The sequence below is a fragment of the Dipodomys spectabilis genome, unplaced genomic scaffold (genome assembly GCF_019054845.1).
Source record: "Dipodomys spectabilis isolate Male_0828 unplaced genomic scaffold, ASM1905484v1 ptg000209l, whole genome shotgun sequence".
In the NCBI taxonomy this organism is placed as follows: Eukaryota; Metazoa; Chordata; class Mammalia; order Rodentia; family Heteromyidae; genus Dipodomys; species Dipodomys spectabilis.
The window spans coordinates 921,611-944,894 of NW_024870886.1; the positions used below are offsets into that span (position 1 = coordinate 921,611).

Sequence of the window (23,284 nt, forward strand, 5' to 3'; positions counted from 1 at the left end):
GAAGATATTTTATATGAAGGAAGAGAATGTAGAAGAAGAGAGGCCAATCCCCAACTAATATTGGGGATTCTAAAGTACTAAAAATGTATGAAAATGCCACAAGATGGAGGAAGATGGTATGTTTCTGATAGAAATAACTGGTGAGTATAGAGGAAGAGATGACTGAATAACATCTGTGGAGGATGGCGGAGGGTTGGGAGGATGAGAAACATGAGCTAGGAAGAGGTAGCAATTAAATTATGTCTCAAGGCAAAACTCTCAAATAAGCCAAGTCTGTTGTTTCAAATCACTTGGACTGTTGTTTGCTTTAACTATTAAGAGGAATTTAAATTGACATAGTTGATGGGAGGAAGAACTTAAAACTGAGACTAAAAATCAAAAATAAGAATACACAGCTGGGTGCCAGTGGCTCACACCTGTAATCCTAGCTACTCAGGAGGCTGAGATCTGAGAATTATGATTTGAAACCAGTCCTGGCAGGAAAAGGCCATGAGACTCTTATTTCCAATTAACCACAAAGCTGGAAGCGGAGATGTGGCTCAAGTAACACAATGCTAGCCTTTAGCAAAAGAGCTCAGGGACAAGCTCAAGCCCCAGTACAGGCTGACACCACCACAGAGTAAAACTCTCTATTCCCCAATTCATACATGGAATTATCTAGAACAAACTGCAGAAGGTTGATCTGTCCCCAAACAAGTTTAATTTAAAATATCCTAAAAACTGTTGTTCTTATGTTATTCCCCTGTTTCTAGTCTGCTATGAGCCAGAATCAGAAAGGTACCTAAAATAGCAATAAGATTTAAAATTTACTCTTATGAAACCCAATTCTCCTAGCTTAGCTCCATAGGGGACAACAAAGGATTCTCCTACACAGACTAAAGCTTAAAAAAAATGTATGAAGAAACTTTTCCACCTGCATTGTCACAAGAGAGCCCATACTTCTGAAGACTCAGCACAGCTCACAGCTTTGGTCGTGGGAAAGTTTATGCCACATAACTTATTGCCAATGTCAATCAATTATCCCCTCTGACACCTGGAATGGAGAAATGAGATGTTTTCTACATGTGTTGCAAAGAATGAATAGAAATGCTTAGGCACTGACTTAATTAGGGGCTACATTGCTATCTCACATTTGAAATAATATCTGATGTGGAAGGATGAACAGAAGTATATCAGTCAGAAGGAAGAAGGTAAGAATTTTGATGGTAAAAATGGTTGCCTGGTAGAATATCGTCTCATTACAGTCAGATGAACAAAAGGGTTGATGTGATCCCCAAATTCAGGTGTGTTACAGCATTCTGAATAAGATTCTAATACATCAATAAATAAACAAGTGCATGGGTTGGAAAATGGGATTGCATCAAATTTAAAAAGCAAACTTCCCCACAGCAAAATAAGCAATTACCAGAGTGAAGAGAGAGATGAATGAATAGAAGAAAGCCATTGATACCAAAAGAACAAATAACTCCCTCAAACAAATAGGCAAATGAACTGAAGAAATACTGCTCAAAATGGGAAGAACAAATAACCCATAAATACACAGAAAAGTTCTTCACATCTTAGTTACCAAGGAAATGCAAACAAAAACTGCACTAAGATTTCACTTCCACCTGAACCCAGCCAGCATGACAATCATCAAGAAAACAAACAGCAAGTACTGACAAGGATGCTGGAAAAAAAGGAGTCCTCATACACTGCAGATGGGAATGTAAAATGCTGGAAATCAGAATGAGGTTCCTCAGAAAACTAAAAACAGAACTGCTATGTACCCTGTTATACCACTTTCAGGTTCACATCTAGAGGGATTTAGTCATAGTCAGCATACCATCAAAGTATCTGCACATCCACATTTACTGCAGCACTATGCTGCAGTAAAGTTATCATATCAGCCTTGGTTCCCATTGATGGAAGAACAGGAAAAGAAAATGAGTATTATTCATCCATAAAAAGAATGGGAACTGGAGATCATCATGTTAATTGAAACAAGCCAGACTCAGAAAGGTAAATCTTGCAGCATATTTTCTTTCATATATAGAATCTAAATTTTGAAAGGAGAGAGAGAGAGAGAGAATTTGGAAGAAAAAGTCATCAGGAGGGAGAGGTGGGACATAGAGGCTTAGGGTATGGAGATAACAAAAGTACATTATGTATATGCATGAAAATATCATAATAAAACATGTAGCTTTTCAGAATTAATGTGTACCAATAAAACTTCAGAACCATTGATGTATTTTTTAAATGTCATGAGTTCTCACCAAATAATCAAAAACTATGAAGACTCATACATACAGTTCTTTTGTATATGGGAGAAGTATGACAATAATTGTCTTAAGACTAATTCTATATGTATAGTGAACCTAAAAGACAGACTCCATCTGCACTAAATTTTAGCTCTCAATGTGTGCTCTGTAGACTCCTCACTGGTGGAAGCCACATTCATGCCCATCTTTGAGTTCTCCCCAACTCTCCATGAAGGTCTGTGTGTTGTTTTTATTATTAAATTTCTAATCATGTAGGGAAGGATGGCTAAGAACATGGTGAAGAATTGAAAATGAGATGAAATCATCTAATAATTAATAGATATAAGTGGTATTTAACAAACTACCTTGACATAGATAGATGCATAAATAAAAGATAAAAGGCACAGACATACACAGGTACTATAAAAAGAATATTAAATCAATTGATTTTTTTACCTGAGATTTTAGTGTGTCTGATATCGTTTTCCCCTTTGGTCAGTCTTGGCAATGCCCTTAAGCTGTTTTTGATCAAGGCTAGCATTCTACCACTTTGAGCCACAGCTCTACTTTCAGATTTTTGGTGGTTAACTGGAGGTAAGAGGCTCATGGACTTTCCTGTCCAGGCTAGCTTTGAGCCACGATCCTCAGATCTCAGCTTCCTGAGTAGCTAGGATGACAGGCATAAGCTTGAAAAATAGTAAGTGCACCCAGTATCCACATAGATTTTATGACAATTGAGCAGAAGCTATTAATGATAGAGAGTGTCATAGCTGTGAAAGCAAAGAGATGAAATGTCATACTATGCATTCTAATAGTGCGCTCCTGAATGTTTTGTGCAAAAGTTCAGCAAAAAAAAAGCAACGGATATGCATTGCATTCATAAACTATTTTGTAATTTGGGGGGTAAAATTTAGTTAAGATGATTTTAACACATTAGATGACTTTATATTTATTTATCCTAGGCTATGTAAGAATTCACTTGTTAAACTAAATATCCATTTGATGTAAATATGCATGTGTCTCCATGAAGGTGGGAAAAGATTGTTGATGCACTGTTTCCCTTCTTAGGAATTTTCTATGCATTCCACATCTTATCAATGAGGGGTATAGGTAAACAAAACAGCATATATTTCACACATTTGTATGTATCAACTGCATATTTTAAAACCTTAAGTCCTCCTTTGTGTTTGGAAACATGAGGGAGTAATTCTTTATGCTGAAAAAGCCAATTGAATTAATGATTCTGAAATCATATAAGCTATAGCCATATTACAATCTGAGTAAGACAAAATCCAAAGCAGTTTAGGTAACATAAAATACTGAATAATCATGAAAATTAGTGGATTGTGAAATGAATGACCACCTACCGTCACCGATGAAGTTGGCCCAAGACTCTCCAGTTTATTAAAGAAGGCATAAAGTATATGAGAGTGAAAGAATTTACAATGCCTGAAGCTCAAAATACATCTACTCAATTGTTTTCTTGATGTTGTTTGCAAACTATTACAAGAGAACATTATCTATTTTACTGGTCATTTGAGTTTTTTGCATGAAATAAATCCCTACACTGCATCATGCCCAGCTTGCCCTCTCATCATTGAAATCAGGGAGCTTGAATTTGGACTGACTCATAATCTGAAGTTCCTGGATATTTAAATCTTATCACTGATGTCATGTTTGGTTTCCAGACAGTTGACTAAATTAATTCTATTCACCTCATTCTCCATCTCCCCAACTGAATCAGTATTGTGGTAGCTATGGAGAAGACTCTCTGGCAACATACTGTGCACATTTTCCAAATACTTGGACTAAAAAGCAACTAGTTCCACATTATGCTTGGTGGATCCCAGGCAATCTGAAAGAAATCCTGTAGCATGCATCTAGAATACAGACTACCATTTAAACCTATCAAATATTGCATGGAAGACTAAAGCATATGTTTTCCAACGTGTCTGAGTGGCCACCACACCGGAAACACAGTTACATAGATTAAAGGTCTTGCCAGCATTACTTTCAGCTAGCAAGAATGAAACGCCCATGCAAGAGTTTTTGGACAACAGTGTATTTAATTTTCTCATGCAAAAGGAACCTTGGAATATCTAAGAGGAGGTGATAAGGAGTGAATCAGAACAACCGGGTGCTGGGTTGCCTGCTCTCCCATTTCCCTCCCCTCACAGTGTATTATGTCTTAGGCACCTTCAAGAATAACATCCTTATAGCAATGACCCCAGTCGGGGGAAAATGAGAGTGTGGCAAAAGGAACTTGCTGGTATCTTCCCATATCCCACTGGCCAAATCCCGGTCCCTGACCAACTATGACTCACGATAGACTCTGGAAGTGTCTGCCATTTTTTAAAACCACAAGAAGTATGTTGAGAGAGTGGATGCTGGTGTATAACTAGCACATGTACAATGCCATGTCTCTGGGAAGTCAGAGTTCAAAGCTTTCAACTATTCTATTAGATGCCAGTGTGTGTTGTAGATGCAGATGTTCAGCTTTATTGCCAAATCTATGTCTACTTTTGTAGACACAGATGAAGAAAAATGTTTGGTGATGTTGCTAATCAGTATAGGAATCGAGTGTATAGTTAGGGATTTTATCAGAGTTGTCGCAGTTCCTTTTGTCTATTTTCAAAAATGATGGCCAGCAAGAAATTTTGATAAGGAATATTTCTCACAATATATATGTAGACCAGGCTAATCCTTGAACTCGTAACTCTCTTGCTTTAACCTCTGCAACAACAGATTATGGGTATGAGCTACCATGCCCTTCTGGAGATAGCTCCTAAAATAACTTCATTACACACTTACAGCAACACAAAAAGTAAGCACAGAAGCTTGAGATAAAAGAGAAAGTGTTATTCATAAAAATAAAAATAACATTAATGTGTAATAGAAAACTCCTCAAGAGTCCAAAAGGGTCCAGAGAAGAAAATTGTGCTTGATAGCTATGTTATCAAGACAGAGAAGAAAGGAAAAACTAAAACGTCTTCTGAGAAAAAAGAACAGGGCAGATAGATTTGAAGGGTATATTTTAAAAAATCACGTGGCAAATAAGGAAGCAGCATTACTCTCCTATCCAATGCCAGAGTTGTTTTATTCTGGCCATAGTGCAGATACAGTATTGAAGTGAACATTTGAGGCGGGCTCTTTTGGGACAACTCTGTCATAGCTTTGACCTGACGGATCTCAGGATACATCCATTGGTGAAAAGAAAAATTGTATTTTGAGGTGATTGTAAGCACATTTCTGTTGACCAAAATTCCATTTAACCCCTAGAAAGGGAGGCACAAAATAAAAGGATCATGCGTGTATCATGAGAGCCTTTTCCAAAAAGTAACATTTATTTTCGAGTGTTTAGATTGCCAAGACAAGGATTTCTCTCCAATGTACAATTCATCAACCTCCTTACTCACTGTAAAATCAATCTGTTCTGTTTGTATGACATAAACAACAAGTCATTTCTCAGGAATGAGGCAGACCATATGTAAAGGTGTTTTAGAAAAGCACAACGGGGAATACGCCAATCAAAGAAGCATCTGCATTTTATTTCAATGTCAAATCACATGTGTGTTATAAAAAGGAAAGTGTATCACTTGTATTAAAGAATAACTTTGCTGTATAGTTAACCCATCCCTTCCCTCAGCAACATATTCAGTGCAGCCACATGAATTCCTGGCCAAGAACACAGGAAAAAGCTCAGTCTGTGTGGCCAACAACATGTGCATTGTACAAACCTCTGGGCAGCTGTCCATTCCTCACTTCCGTGGAGAAGGAAACTTGCACTAATCCATTAAATGGATTTTCCCAAGAATCAGCACTTTCTTATCAATGTATTGATGAATATCAAAGCAGCTTGCAACTCATGGAAAACAGAAAACTCTAAAAAGACTAACATTGTTGTCAGGGAATATTTTATATATATATATATATATATATATATACACACATATATATATATAAGTGTATATATATATATATATATAGAGAGAGAGAGAGAGAGAGAGAGATGGATTGACAGAGAGAGAGAAAGAGAAAGAGAGAGAGAGAGATGATTGACAGTAAAAGGAAGTGGGTTCCAACCCCATTTCCACTGCTTATTAGCTCATTGACCTACGGCAACTCACTAAACTTCTATAGGTTTCAGCTTTATAGAATTTGTATAAAACTGACAGGGCTGAACTAAATCATCCCCAAGATCCCGTCTTACTCTAAAAGTGGGTAATTCTCCAGTTGCTAAACCCTCCTCATTGCATTTGAATAGTAATGGAAACATTTAAGGTTGTCTTGTTACCAAAACTTGTCCCAGGTTGGGAGTTAGATAGCTTTGAAAACTATGTTAACTTCCTTAATCCACTGGAGTGATATCTGCTGCTTTCTAACACTCATTAGTGAGAATTCCAGAGGTATTTAACACATCATCTGGCTTGCTTCTTTGGAGAAATCCCCTGTACAAAAATGAAGGTAGTACAGGCAACCTAATTCACTAGGTAGGCAATGAGATTCCCCAGCTCTATTTAAATAGGCAAATGACTGGTTATTTATGTAATTAACTGAATGGACATTATAAACTTTCTCCCTAAAGTCTTCAGTGCCACAGAAAAAAAAAATAATTAAACCTTCCCAGTAGGTAATATTTTTTTTTTCCTAAAATAAAATGGTCCTCTTTTCTTCAGGGGTCACAGGCCAAGATTCTCCAATGAATGTCTGAAGACATGGATGACTGAACACTATATACACCCTGTGTTTTACCTGGGCATGCATACTCTGATAAGATTTAGTTTACAAATTGGGCGCCATAAGCTATAAAAAATGAACAGATATGCTAGGCATCAATGGCTCATGTCCCAGCTTCTTAGAAGGCTATTTGGAGGATCAGCGTTCAAGGCCAGCCAATGCAGAAAGTCTACATACTCTCAACTTCAAAAAACTGGATCAGAGAGAGGCATGGCCCGGTAGTAAATTGTCATTTGTGAGGAAGCAAGCTGAGCAAAGCACAAGGCCTGAGCTTAGGCCCCTTAGACAGACAGACAGGCAGACAGACAGACAGACAGACAGATAGATATAGATGATAAATAATAAAATAAAACATTTATAGCAATATATTGCAGTAAACATATATCAAATATCTCATTATATTGTTGTCTTAGCCTTTTTGTTATGTTCTGAGATGCTACAGTTCCTAGAGGATGAAAGGAAGTAAAAGGATTCATGAACATATGCAGTGTGGCCCTGCCCCAATTATTCTGATCATAGAGATGGCTAAGTGAATAAATAAGAGTGTTCACTACAGTGTAAATGAACTAAACTGAGGAATGATTCTCAATTCCTGACTGGACAGAGATGTATGTTACAAGCTTTCATCAGGCTACTCAGAACAACTTCAAACTTATGAGTTTGCTATTTCTGGATCTTTCCATTTGTTGTTTTCCTGCATGGACCTGAAATCACGGAAAGCAAAAAAGCAGATTCATTGGGCAGCTATGTGTGTTCTTGTGTATGCATGTAATTGCATCCATTTAGTTTTCATGACTCATCCCTGGATGTGTTTCCTTATTCATATTATACATATGTCACCTACAGAGCATAGTGATGAGATTCCTATATCTTTTGGTGTGTAAAATATAAATGTAAACAAGAAAGGTTAAAGAGCTTGTGGTCCGTAAAAGAGTTGTCACAGGGAGCATGAAGATGAAATGATTCTAGCCCAGGTTCTTGGGAAGAGAGGGAATTTGTGTTTCAAAAAAGTGAAATATAAAAAATGAACTCTTGGGAACAAATACACTCATCAGGAAGACACACTAGCTACCAGATAAGTTGGCTCATATATTTAGATAATCAGCTTCAAGTTTTGCTCCATTTGTTTTTCTTATAGAAATTTCTTCTGCAGGTAGCATTGTGTTTTCTTTTTGTCCGGAGGTTTGAACTCAGGAACGCATGCTTGTATGGCTTATTTACTCAGTTGGTGGCTAGCTTTTAACCATTTGATCCATATGTCTGAACTCTTTCTTTTGGACTTTTCTGCAAGGGCTAACTTCAAAGTGTATTCCTCCAGATCTCAGCCTCTCAATTAGCTAAGATTACAAAGGTTCCTGGTAGCAAAGGTTCCTATTATACCCTCATATTTATTAAGCACTTTCAATTTGCAAAAGTATGGAGGGATACCTTGAAGATCTAATTTTATCTAAAATACACAGAGAGATGCATAAACCACCACAGTGGCATATATCCTAAGGGGATAAAAGTCTACACAGTGTGAATGGAAGTCTTGCATGCTTCTAAGACAGAGCCAGAGGATTGTTGTCCAGGTCTTTACAACCCTGCTGACCAACATAGCCACAACAGTCTCTTCTACACACTGAGAGACAACATAGCTGGGTATCTTCTTGGTTGAGGGAAAAAAAATATTTATCAGTCTTGCAATTACATTTGAAAGCATTATTTTTAAATCACTGGTAGCTTTAAATGAAACCAACTTGCATTTGAATGACTGAAGTATCCTTAGGTTTTTAAAAATGGGAAGGGAAGGCTGCTTTATTGAAGTTTTAATGGTTGCCAAATTTACCCAAATCAGCAGGTTTAAATGAGGCATTGGCATTAGAGGGGGAAAGGGCTCAGACACGAGATAGGACACTCAAGTCAGAGGAAGAAGACATACATTCAAACTTGCTGTACTGGAGCAAATACTTCCCACTGGATGTCATGCATGTCTTTGAAGTTGGGTAGTACAGTATTCTGTGTTAAATGCATTTTATGGGGATTTGGAGAGAATTTAGGTAAAGGCTGCCCCAATAAATGATTTACTAGCTCTAATAAAACATCAAGGAAATTGTTCAGATTGTATCTCGGCCCATTTAAAACAGAAGTTTATAGAAGTCTCAGCTACTCACATATCCTCAGCCCTGGTTTAAAAAGGAATGGGTCTGGTGGTTAATTTTTCCATATTATGCTTTAAAATAATAGCTATTTCAAGAGAAGGAAGAGTTCAGAAATAAGTAAATTAGTAAGGCAGACAAAGGGATTTCCTTCTCTGAGAAGGTCAAGGTGATACTGAGATCTCCATCACGTACTGCTCACAGCACTGAGATCACCAGAGCTCAGCGCGGCTCAGAAGTCAGATATACAAGATAAGAAATGGTCTTAGAGGGTCCCACATCCAGATGACAGCCCAGTTTTCATTACTGTGCCTAAATGTCTGAAATAAACATTTCCAGTCAAGTAAGTTTTATCTGGGCTTTTTGTTTCCATTTGTGGTCACTTGGCCCCATTTGGTGGGGGGGAGGGGGCCTGTGGTGGCACAGGATACCTCAATGGAACTGCTCCATCCAGGGCAGAAGCTGCTTACCTCATGACAGCTGGAATAAAGCAGAGAGGAAAGAGCTAGGATCCCAATACTCCCTTCTAGGCCACACCCTCAGTGTACTAACTACCTTTCTTCCTCAAGATTCCACACCTTCAAACAGGCAAGTATCACAGACTATTGATGGAGCCTTGAGAATATATTTGGACCTTTGGAGTCCCAAACTATGACATCCTTGTCTTTGAAACTTTGGAAAACACATTCCCTTAAGACAAATTATTGTCCATATTAGTAAAAAAAAAAAAAAAAAAAAGGTTGCCTTTGCTATTAATCTGAATGCTTCAGTCTCTCTACAGGAAGGATATCTTAGGTACATAATCTCCTGACTTTCACAATAACTATCAAATCTCACAGTACAGGAATTGTTGTTCCAGTGTGACACAAGATCAAACAGCCTTAGAAGGTTCAAACACCTTGCCCAAGGTTACATAGCAGTGGCAGAACTGGAATTCACACCCACGATGATCTACCAACAAGGCCCAGGTATTGTCATTTCTTTCCATTTGCATGTTTCATTCAAGGAATATTAGTTGAGCCCTGTGGTAGGAAGTATATACACAGAAGGAACTAAAACAAAATGTGGTAGGTTATGCTTCTGAAGATAGCCACAAGTTATCTTCCTTCCCAATGCTGTCTGTGAGAGACTACCTTCCCATTGCTTCACCAGAAAGTGAAGTCTTCCCACGCTGGATGGCCCTACTAAGTTATTTTACACAATAAAATAGCTTCTCATGAATTCATAGCCCTCAAAACTGCAAGCAAATAAAAATGGTTGTGGCCCGACACTAGCCTACAGAGTTCCTGCATGAAACACTGACTACCAAAATGGGTCAGAGGCCCAGTTGGTAAGAGGCAAAGCAAAGAGAGTTAGAAGTGGGGGAAATATATGAAATTTCAATTAGACAAAGGTCAAGGGTTTACCTATGCAACATAGCAACTGCAATTAACAGAAATACATTGCGTTTTGGAAAATTGCTAAAAATGTAAACATACTTTCTTAGAAAGAATTTCACTAGGTAATCCACTAGGGTCTCGAACTTACTGCATCACTCAGGGCAGGTTTAAACTCCTAATCTTCCTATTTCAACTTCCCAAGTGCTGGCTTTACAGGTACATGCCACAATACCTGGTAAGAATATAAATTTTCACTATTCTCAACACAAACATACACACACACACACACACATACACACACACACACACACACACACACACACACACACACGCACGAGGTACAGCATATATTAGAAACATCTCAGTTTATGTATACATATATCAGTGCATCATGTTATATGCCACAAATATATAAAAACTTTGCAGTCAGTGAGAAATAGTGTAAGTGTAGCTATGAGAAAATAACAAAGAAGCATCTAGAAGAGTATAGTGCATGGATAGGTAAGCTTTTTGATAAACAAACAGAGTGAACATTCTGGACTTTGTGGGCTGCACTGTCTTTGAAACAATGACTCCCTTCTGCCTTGAAAGGTTAGAAGAAAATGATCATAAGTCACCAAATGGATGTGAGTTCCAATAAAACTTCATGTGCCAATGCATAACCTACAAAACTAAGATAATTAAGGAAAGGGGTAGAATTTGGGAGGGAAAAGAAGAATGATGAAAGGGGCAACATTGACCAAGACACATTGTATTCTTAAACTGTTATGTTGAATGGCAACTCCTCTGTACAACTACTTAAAGATAATTCAAAACAACATGATATACTTTATTAAAAACCACAAAAAGGGGGCAGGATTTGGTCACAGTGGAAGACCTAGAGCATCATGGGAACTTTCACACCTGGGACCTGGGAGCCCCATCTTAAAGTTGCAGTTGAAAATGAATCCGTGAGCTCCTTGGGCATTTTAACCATACATGGGAAAAAATAATGACATTGGTATGTTCCATACTCTGGACTTTTGAGATGTTAGTCCTGAATGGCAATAGGGAGTTGAGTCATCAGAAAAATCCTGGAACACTAGGCAAATTTAGGAGCTAGGATTTAACTTAATAAAGTGTTTTCTCTAGTTCTGGTAAATTTCAATCAAGAACATAGGACAGAGCGTAAGACAACTCCCAACTATCTCTTCTGCACTTCAATAGCATGTACCTGGAGCCTCAGTTCTGGCAGATGTTTTATTAATTAAATCTAATGTTGTACATATAATCCCCACTTAAGAGATGAACACAAACTTAAGAGTTTTCAAAGAACAGCAGGCATATCATTTGGTATTTCATACTATAGCCTCTCTTGTGTTTTTTTTTTCTCTCTATAAGAGGCATGAATATCCCCTTATCTTCTGGGCCCTTCAACCTCTTTTCCTCCCTGACAATTGGCCATGACCTGCTTGATCTAGAAAGCTACTCACTAGTTGGTCCTGGATGCCATACTCCAGCTGCTTCTAGAAGGCATGTACTTGGGCATCTACATATAGACGAAGGAGTTAAAGAAACACATGACTAAATAAATGAGATCTGGGCTGATCCCCTGGCTTCTAAAGGTGGCTCAAGAATGGAGGAGTGAGCAAAGACTTTGAAGATCAAGACATAGGGCACATGGGGAAGCGACCGGGAGAATGAACTAATTGGATGGAGAGAGAAGCAGCAAGTAAAGACAGATGAGATTCGCTCCTGATACTCCCCCCTCCCAAATATATATACTCTGTCACACTGTCACAGTGCTTCTATGGTGCATATGAAGTAAGGAGGCCAGATCTGGCCGACGCCATATTAGTGGATGATAGGGTCTGGCATTTTGTCTTTATGCTGGGGGAAGGACCACCCTCCATCACCTGCCTCCCAGGTAATGGATACCGGGACCCTTGGAGGCAGGGGCAGGCACTTGGCTGATAGGTTACTGAATCTGTCAATCTAGTGCCTGGGACTGGGAATTTCCTGAGCATCTGCCCCTTCTGCCTAGCCCAGACTCCATGCCACATGTGCCTCCGTGATCATGTCCTGTGTCCTGTCTCCTGGCTCATCTCCAGTCATCATGGAGTCCCAATTCAACTCTCCATTGGAGCTGAATTGGCTTGTTGGTATTGTTCTTGTTATTTCTTTCCTCTTTATCATGTCTCCTAGCTGGGTTTTTACATGCTGCAGGCCTTCGTAACAACTGGCAGCCTGCCGCCTGTTAACTGTATAATAAAGACTCCAATATTCTATACTTTAAAATGTGGCTTCTGAGATGATTTATCTTACAACACATACACCATTGTGAACTCCTTCATTCTTCTGGGAGGCTCCCTTCCTCACCACTTTACAGCCTTTTCACACACTTTATGCATGCATTTTCATAAACAGATACCAAAGCAGTTACCACCTTAGAGAAAACAGTGACTGATCCACTTCAATGTCAGTGAATGGAGGTTTGCAGCGTACATCCAGCCAATCACCCAATTCAATCTCCAGGCTCTGTCCATACCATCTGGTCACTATTTCTCAAGTTATATTCTCCCTAAGATTTGGTCTAAAGAACTTTCAGAGAACCTTTCTCCATACTCAATTTGATCATCATCTTCTCTATATAAGCATGCAGAACTTTCCACAATTTTAAACATAATTGCTCAATCATAATGGAGTTTTAAATATCCATATCTCTATAGTCTATGGTAAGCATGCAATCATTTTTGTTAAATAGATTAATAATCATAGAAGAGAACAAGTAAAGACTTGCTGCATTCAATATATTTGAGTTTGATTTTTAAAAAAATAAGACAGAACATAGTCACTCACCAAACTGAAAACTGGTGTTTCTCCAGTTCCTCCACATAAGATGTATCCTGTGAAAATTTTCAAGTTCTCTGGATCTCCAAAACCTTGATTTCTCCTTCACAGAATGGTCAGTGAGGCTGTCTCCCTGGCCAGAAGAATGGGTAAGTGAATAACTGAAGTACATTAACAGCAGACAGAAAGTTCACTTGGACTCACAGACATTTTCCCCAGAATAGCTTTGGGAATCATTGAGCGTAAAGGGGCATTGTTAGTCACTGTCCTTCCATTGAAATTACTGTGCCACATTCCAGGCCTCTCTCAGGAAATCCTTATCTCAACTACAGTGCAGACCCTGTGTGTTTACTTTTGTGTTATCTTACACAAAATGGCAGACATTGATCAGGATATACTGTATTCATAAACTGCTTTGTTAAATGGAAACTCCTTTGTACAACTATTGAAAGATAAATTTTTAAAACCCCAAAACATTGTTACAATTTTAAAAAATACACTCATAAGCATAGCATTATATGTAAACAGGAATTTGGTCGCAAGTAAAAGAAACATAGCTTGTCTTAGCTCTTAGCCAAAGGGAATTTGAAAGAAGACTAAAACAAGGAGTCTGTAGAGAAGATAGGGAGGCAACTAAATTTCAAGAACAAAGGAACCAAGGAAGAGCTTGAAGAATCTCCTGGAACTCTACTCACACCTGCTTTCTGCTTCACGGGTCAGTGCAGGTCTAGTTTTGCCACCAAAGAGCAATGGAGTTCCACAGCTGGAACTCTCCACAACAGCAATTTATGTTCAAGTTTTAAAGAGATAATTTACTCGAACTTAGGGGAACTGTGTGACTGGTGATTCAAGCAAAGATTTGGGGAGCTGCCATTATATAGTAGGGAATTTGAGAAAAAAGGTCGACAGGACACCGCTTCCTTTGCCACCCAAAGAGCTCAACTTTTACCTCTGATACATGTGAGTCTACTGGAAGATATTAGTATAAAACATTAGTGAGAAAAGATAGATTGAAAAAAAAAATCAGACCAGAAGAGAAGCAAGTTAGGCTTGGCTTACATTTATGGAAGAAGTGTTAAAGCGCTTCCTTTCTTTCTCTATATGCTTCTAATGATCATTTGTGAAGTGCCAATTGCCAAAAAAAAAAAGATTCTTGCTATCAGTTCATACAACTTTTAGCACAACTCTATAGTTGGAGTATTTTTGAAATTACAAAATGTTGCTTTGGGTTGGCAAGCTTCGATTACTAGGGAAAGCTCAGAAAGAAATTCAGGCAGACTAGATGTGTCATCAAGTTGCTAGTAACTTCAACCAGGCTGGCTTCTTTTATTATGAACAAAGCCCAGCTATGACAACCATCCATTTGAAATACCTTTCCTTGCAGGCTTTTGTATCTTGCTTTTCCTCAATAGCTCTTATTACACTAAAAGTGTTCTGATCAGATTTTTCTTTTTTTTTAATTTTTTATTGGTTATATTTTATTTATTTATTTTTTATTGTGAAAATACTGTACAGAGGGGTTACAATTACATGGGCAAGATAATGAGTATATTTCTTATCAAGCATTGTAGCCTCCTCCTTTGTTTTCCCTTCCCATACCTTCCCATCCTTCCCCCTGCTCCCCCACCCAATCCTCCCCGGCCCGCCCCCCCTCCACGAAAGTTGTAAAGTTCGTTTTCGACATAACGTCTTGTACATCTCATTGTTGAAAGGGGTCCACCTGTATCCCTAGTTAAACGATTTGTTTTTCCCCTTCCCCTTCACAAATTATACCAACATCAAATACAGTAAAAGCAGGGGTTATACTGTGGGGGAGGGACATACAAAACAATAAAGAAATAATCTTATAAATGTGTTAGAAACAATCGCATGAAAGGAAAAAAACATTTGAATACATATCCTATGATTCATTTCCCTAATATCACCTTATCTGACCTTTTCTGCTTGACTCAGACATATACTAGATATTGCAAATATGGGAAACCATGGGACCTATGTTTCTTTGGGCCTGGCTTACTTCACTTAATATAATTTTTTCCAGGCCTTTCCATTTCCTAACAAATGAGGCAATGTCATTCTTTCTGATGGAGGCATAGAATTCATTGTGTATATATACCACATTTTCTTGATCCATTCATCTATTGAGGGGCATCTGGGTTGGTTCCGTATCTTAGCTATAGTAAATAATGCTGCAATAAGCATAGTCGTGCTGGTAGCTTTAGTGTAGTCTTGTTTGTAAGCATTTGGGTAAATGCCCAAAAGTGGGATTGCTGGGTCATAGGGGAGCTCTATATGGAGTCTTTTGAGGAACCTCCATACTGCTTTCCAAAGTGGTGAACAAGAGTTAAACCATCTTAACAGGCCCATTTCAAGCATTGAAATAGAAACAGCAATAAGAGACCTCCCAGCTAAGAAAAGTCCAGGACTAGATGGTTTTACAGCGGAATTCTACAAGGCCCTCAAAGCAGAGCTCACACCAATACTACTCCAACTCTTCAGTGAAATTGAAAGAGAAAGTTCACTACCGAACACATTCTACGAAGCCATCATAACCCTCATCCCAAAACCAGGCAGGGACTCATCAAAGAAAGAGAACTATAGACCCATTTCTTTGATGAACATTGATGCAAAACTTCTCAACAAAATTTTGGCCAATTGACTTCAATAATTCATCCAAAAAAATCATATACCATGATCAAACAGAATTCATTTCAGGGATGCAAAACTGGTTCAATATATGCAAATCAATTAATGTAATTCATCACATCAACAGGAGCAAGGATAAGAACCACATGGTTATCTCAATAGATGCAGAAAAAGCATTTGACAAGATCCAAAACCTCTTTATGATGAAGGTTCTGGAAAAATTAGGAATCCATGGAACATTCCTCAATACAATAAAGGCTGTATATGACAAAACTACAGCCAGCATTATACTTAATGGTGAAAAACTAAAGCCATTTCCTCTTAACTCAGGAACAAGACAAGGATGTCCACTCTCTCCACTTCTCTTCAATCATTTTTTTAAATTTTTTTACATTTTTTTTAAAATTGTGAAAATACCATACAGAGGGTTTACAATTACGTGGACAAGGCAATGAGTTCATTTCTTATCAAGCATTGTTGCCTCCTCCTTTGTTTCCCCTTCCCATCTTCCACCCCCCCAGCCCCTCATCACCCCCTCCCGACTCTGGCCAAAGTTGTAAAGTTCATTTTTCGACATCTCATTGTTGCAATGGGTCCACCTGTATCCCTATTTAAATGATTTGTTTTTCCCCTTCCCCTCCACAAATTATACCAACATCAAATACAATGAAAGCAGGGGTTATACTGTGGGGGAGGGACATACAAAGCAACAAAGAAATCATCTTATAAACGTTAGAAAAAAAATCACAAGAAAGAAGAAAATTTGAATATTTATTTTGGGGTTCATTGATTAGTCCATTCCTAAATAGATTTAAGAGGATCAATGTTCCTGAAAAATTAGGAGAACTGCAAATTTTCCCCTATGCTCTTACAGTCAGTTAAATTATAATTTGATGGAATTTCTTTATAGGTTACTTTTTGGTTTCATTTGTTAGAAAGTTGAAATGCCTACTAATAATTATACCATAGATTTGGTTAATCTAGCAGAGCTTCTCACCTGTTAAATTATAGATGTTTCATGATAGAGTACATTACATGGGCTTCTGTTTGGTTAATCTCTATGTTTCTATCCTGCTTCTTCAACTGAAGAGTGATAATTTAATGGGATGTAGAATAGATTTAATATCTCCTACAGCATTTGACATGATAAGAAACACATACTAGATGCACAAGAAACTGCTATTAGAACTCATTTTACAAAGTACTTGTAACAGTAGATTTTGTCCCTACTTGCTGAGTAATTAAGAAAAATACCTATAAATTCTAGAACTTTCTAGAACTTTCTGCTGCTTTGTACTTCCTTTAGGCATATCTAAATAAGCACCCAAAAATTGTTCTTCAAGCTGGGCACCAGTGGCTTACACTTATAATCCTAACTATTCAGGAGGGTGAGATCTGAGGATCAAGATTTGAAGTCAGCCCCAGTAAAAAGTCTGTGAGGTTCTTATTTCCAATTAACAACCAGAAAGCCAGAGGTGGAGCTGTGGCTGAAGACTCAGAGCAAAACAGCCTTGAGCAAAACAGCTCAGAGATATTGCCCAGGCCATCAGTTCAAGCCCTAAGAGCAGCACAAAAAAGTATCTTTAAATAAAAAATTTAAAGGCATAAAATTACAGAAACTAATTAATCTCCAATGAAATGGGCCCCAAAGTCTACAAAAACTCAAAGAAAGATGTTTGATTTCACAAAAGAGGTTAATATGTGCAGGAAAATTCCTGGGTTAGTACGAGGGTGAATGAATTATTCACATAATGTCTGAACAATCTGATCAGTGTGATAAGCACAAATTAATATCTCAATTCTGTGCCTGATAAATAAAACTTCAACTACAATATTATCCACATTTAAAGGACAAAAATGGTAGACTCTGGCCCATTACGATTTTAATTCCTACTTGTACCCTGAAATCATTGTTAAGATTGTTAAGAGACAGAAATAAAGAAAAAGAAAGTGAGAAAGAGAGAGAGGGATTCTTCAAGAATATCTGTATTTTGAAGGAAAATTGTATGCAAAGAAAAAAATTGTGTGCAAAGGTTTTAGAACATCCCATTTTCTGTATTATGTGTATGGCTACTCATATTAACAATAAATAAATTGCTAAAAGCTAAAACTCAGTTAATGGACTCCATCCTTGGTTCATGAGCATTGTGGTTCTCAAATACGTCATTGATAAGGAGACAGTGAATGTTCACTCTTCCACATACCACACAACCTGAGGCAAAATGAGACTTATGGAACTCTGAAAATCTGAAGTACAAAATCAGGCTGTGTTAAAAAGGATATAGTCAGCAGATACGAGGTCACATGTTCCCAGTTTAGTAAGCTCAGATAGGTAAGATCAAAGAATTAAAGGTTCTTAATCTGACAAATAGCATAAATTATTATGTGATTATATTTAATCATATATGTTTTATAAAAGTATAGATGTAGTTTTATATAAGTATATATGTATTATATAAGTATTATTGTAAATGCAATTAATATATTTTATAAACAAATAGAAATCCTAAAACAAATGTACATGTATATGTTAACAGAACTATATTGTACATATCTATACATATTATAATATTGTTACATATTTATGGTATTATCATTAACATCTGTATATAATGTCAAGGGTGTAAATATCTGGTATAGGACGCCATGTAGAATGAGTGATCTTGGACAGTTATTATTCTTAGCATTGATTATAGCATTTCTATGAAGCCAACATTTTATACATACCACTCAGTAGAGAATGTTATGGAAATTAGATCTCAGAGTCATATGATCTCATGACATGCATGTCTATTTAACTGTGTCATCTGGTAAGAAGCAAAGCTCTGGGTTTCTGTATTGCCACTTGGCTGTAATTCTTTCCCTGGAATCACGGCTCATCAACAAAGGTGAGGATGCTCAGATTGATGACAGGCAGGTCTGTAAGGCAGAGAGAGGACTACAATCAAGGAGTCCAGGAAAGCAGCAAGGCCTTACAATGTCAGGACATCTAAACTCCACTTTGCAGCAAGACTTAATCTCAAACCCCTTCCAGAGTCTTTGTGTAGGTTTCTGGGAAAAAAATATTCACCTGGATCTGGCCCGATAAAGAACAAGGGAATTGTTTTTGTCAAAAGGAAAAAATCTTCCCAAGAGGAAATAGTGACTAAAGGGCAGATTGCCTAGGATTATAGTGCTTTGGAACGGAAGCAGTGGGGGCGCACTGTTTTTTTTTTACAAATGTTTGGAATAGAGTAGATTCAAGGAAAACTTGAAAGGTTAAATCAGAGTCCAACAAAATTACTACCAGGAGTTGGGCACCCAAAAGGGGTGGAGGCAAGGGGTAGATAATTAAAGAGGAGAAGAGGTGGAGAATGCAGTGGAGAATTCAATGTATATCCTACAAAATGAAGATGAATGGGGAAAGGGGTGGATTGGGAGGAATGGTGAGAATGTTGGAAGGAGTAACCCTGATCAAGATGCACTGTATTATTTTTCTAATTTGGGGAGGGCAAGGGAAATAACAAAATCTGAAATAAAGATACAGGTTGACCCATTGCAACAATGAGATGTACAAAACACTATGTTGAAAACAAACTTTACAGCTTCAGGGTAGGGGAGGAAGGTGTTTGGGAGGGGGCAGGGAAGGAATAGTAGGGGAAAAACAGGACAGAGTAACAATGTTCAACAGGAAATGTACTTATTACCTTACTCATGTAACTGTAACCCCTCTGTACATTATCTTTACAATAAAATATATATTTAAAAAATTAAAAGATGCACTGTATTTATAAACTGCTTTATTAAATGGCAACTCCTTTGTACAACTACTTAAAGATAATGATAAAAAGGAAGACAAGAAATTGCAAATTTGATCTTAAGCAATAATTAAGGCATTTTCTAATCATAGAAAAGAAGGCAAGAGAGGAATATTTGAGGTGTAGACATTCTACTAAGAGGCTTTTGCTAATTAGATTACAGAATTGTAAATCTTAGTGCATATGAAGTATCAAAGCAAATAAACATAACATCATATTCTTTTCATCCCTGCTATTATTCTTCTCCTTCCCCAAAAACACACTCCAAATTAAATTAGCTAAATCCTAAATCCACCCAGCAGGGATATTTCTTCCATTAAAAACAAACAAACAAACAAACAACTCATATCTGGGGCAGACATGATGGCAAGTGCTTACAATCCCAGCTACAAAGGAGAAAGGAGTAGAAGAATCACGGCTGAAAGCCCACCCTAGACAAAAAGCACAAGGCTGTAGCTACAGCACCGTGGTGGAGCAATGGCCCTAACACATGGAAAGCCCTGGGTTCATCACCAGCATCACAACAATAAGCAAACAATAAGGAGACAGGTGGACCCGTTGCAACAATGAGAAGTACACGTTGTCATGTCGAAAACGAACTTTACAACTTTGGGGAGGGGGGAGGATTGGGCGGGGGGGGGGGGGGGGGGGGGGGGGGGGGGGGGCTGGGAAAGGATGGGAAGGGGAAACAAAGGAGGAGGCTACAATGCTTGATAAGAAATGTACTCATTATCTTGCCCATGTAATTGTAACCCCTCTGTACAGTATTTTCACAATAAAAAAATAAAAAAAATAAGCAAACAAATAAAATACAGCTTCTATTTCTGTGACAGCCAGGATTATGCCAAACAAATCACAGAGACAGCCTGCTCAACACATTTTCTAATCACCCTACTCAAGTTGCAAAGTGTGATGAGGACTGATAAATTTAGAAGTTTTCAACCGCTTCAAGAAGTCTAATTCTGATGTAACAAACTTTTATTGACTTTGTTGTTTTCTCAGCCATTGGTTGCTTTAACATGTTCTGAACTTCAAACCCCACATTGAAAACCCAATTACTTTCTACCTGGAAAAAAAATATTTTTTAAGACATCAAAGCTAATAACCAGTGGTTACGGATTTCACAAAAATTTTTCTGATGCCAGTTTCTGCAGCCTTCATCTTACCTTAGCGTAACGGCCTTCTTTTGAGAGGCTGAGGTCATGGGCTTTAGGGCAGGGATCAACATTATTTATTAGAAATGCTCCCTAGGATTAAAAACAAAGGGGTGCGGAAAGTTTACTACAGATTTTCACTTCAGAGGCTATGCAAGTTTACACTGCCGAAGTCTAAGAGCTTAGGTAAGGCCTGTGAATTGGAATCGGGGAATAAAGTCCAACATATGGACTTCAAGTAACAGCCATAGCATGGGGTTGTCATTTGCAAGCGCAGCTGTTTCCTATTCAGATCTAGGTGGGATTTTTCTATCATCAGCTACATTTCTGGGATGACATGTTCAGAGAAAACCTTCTATACTTCCTATCAATGGTTCCCAAGACAGGTGTTTGTTCTCTTCCTTCCCGCAGCTCTTCTTGCCTTGGACTACCTTTCTCACATTTTGCATAACTTGTTTTTGTCTCAAGATCTCCCTGTCTTGGCACTGCTGATATTGTAGACTGAATAATCCTTTATGAAGGATGATGTGGAGGGTGCTCTGAACATCCTTGAGCAGCGTTCCTAGACTCTACTCACTAAATACAAGTAGCAGCTTCTACCTCCTTGTCTTAGCTTCTCAGTGTGACTCCAGTAATCTAATAATGCCCCTAGTAATCCCCAGTTAAGAATACTGTGCTATATCACAAACTCCTTGCAGATAATGTCTTGATAGTGCTTGGCTCAGGGTACCTTCTCAACAAATGTTTCTTAGAGATAGATGATAGATAATGGATAGACAGGTGGAGAGACAGACAGATATCACCCACTAAAGACTACATCAGATAAAAGGTAGACAAGCAAAATTAGAAGATCAGCCATCCCTTTTGAAGACCTAACATTTCAATCTATTGAGATGAGCCTGGCTTACTTCACTTAATATAATTTTACCAAGTCTTTCCATTTCCTAATAAATGGGGCAGTGTCATTCTTTCTGATGGAGGAATAGAATTGTCTTCAAAAAAAAACTTTTCCCAAAGTCTAGACCAGAATTTGTTAATAGTAAAGTTAATATTGTCAAAATCAAGCTGAGGAATGGAAGAGAAGGGAAGATAATAAAGAAAACATTGTTATTTAGATATTAAATATATTATTCTTTTGAAAACGTATCATCTACATTCCTCTTATATAGTTAGTGGCTATCATCTGAAATATAAAGAAATAATAGAATGCATTTATTGCATTGGATAAATGTAAAGTTAAAATACTTCATTCTACCATTTGACAGGTTTCAAAAGAGAAACTCAGATGAAAGAAACTCCTTCAAGTACAAAATGTCATGTCAAAACCAGCTTTACAATGTTGGTGTGGGGGGGAGGGGTATAATTGGGTGGGGGGAGAGGGGAGGCTGGGAAGGGAGGTGAAGGGTAAACAAAGGAGGAGGCTGCAATGCTTGGTAAGAAATGTATGCATTATCCTGCCCATGTAATTGTAAACCCTCTGTACAGTATGTTCTCAAATAAAATAAAATTAAATTAAAAAAAAAACTCATAAAGTTTTCTAGGTCACAGACTAAATTTGGAAAATGGCAAGATTTCTAAGTAGTCTTTAAGATTTAGTACCATACTTTCTATTATCCAACAATAGTTGTCCCTAACATTTATCTCCTCCTTCTGATTATGTTCTAAACAGTCCACTTACCTTTTCAAAATTAACAGCTACCCTGGGTACATTACAAGGGCACCATTGTGGAGTTTGTTTTATGTTTCTTTCCATTAAAATGTATTATTTTCAAAAAAAAAAAAAAAGAAACTCCTTCAAATGAAAAGCTACTTAGTGAGAATTATAAATTTAATCCCAGTCTTATTTGACCTAAAAGCCCATACATTTTGTCTTTCTAATGTATCTTAATTAAAGAATCTACACTTTATTTTCTATTAATTTTCTTCTCACACTTTCCAGGTGACTCCCTCTACTTTTTTTCCCTTTCTTTGTTATAGTTTTTAATATTTTCTACTTTTGTGTTTTAAATTTCTCTGATCTCTCCTCTACCACCAGGCTAAGAAAGCTCTCTGCTTTTCTGTTTGTTTTCACTTTTCATTTTTGATACTACAGATTGAACCCAGGACATTGCACCTGCTAGGCGAGCGCTTTGCCACTGAGCTATATCCCAGCCCAGCTCTCTGCTTTTAAAGTTTCACGTAATTAGATTATGTTAACCCAAAAAACTTTCCTTCCTAGTCATAACACAATATTAGAGCTAGGATACCTTTGAAAGAATATCTTAATATTTCTGGTTGCCCAAAACAATTTCAAAGTTAATGAGATTTTTATGTGCATGTGCCAAATGTAATAATGTGTTCTAACAAAGGTAATAATGTTCTTAT

The 23,284-nt window shown here is 37.6% G+C and overlaps 1 pseudogene; it reads right to left on the minus strand.

Moving 5' to 3' along the window:
• The window catches only part of LOC122122428, a 267,246-nt pseudogene that overhangs the window by 126,448 nt on the left and 117,514 nt on the right, over positions 1–23,284 (minus strand).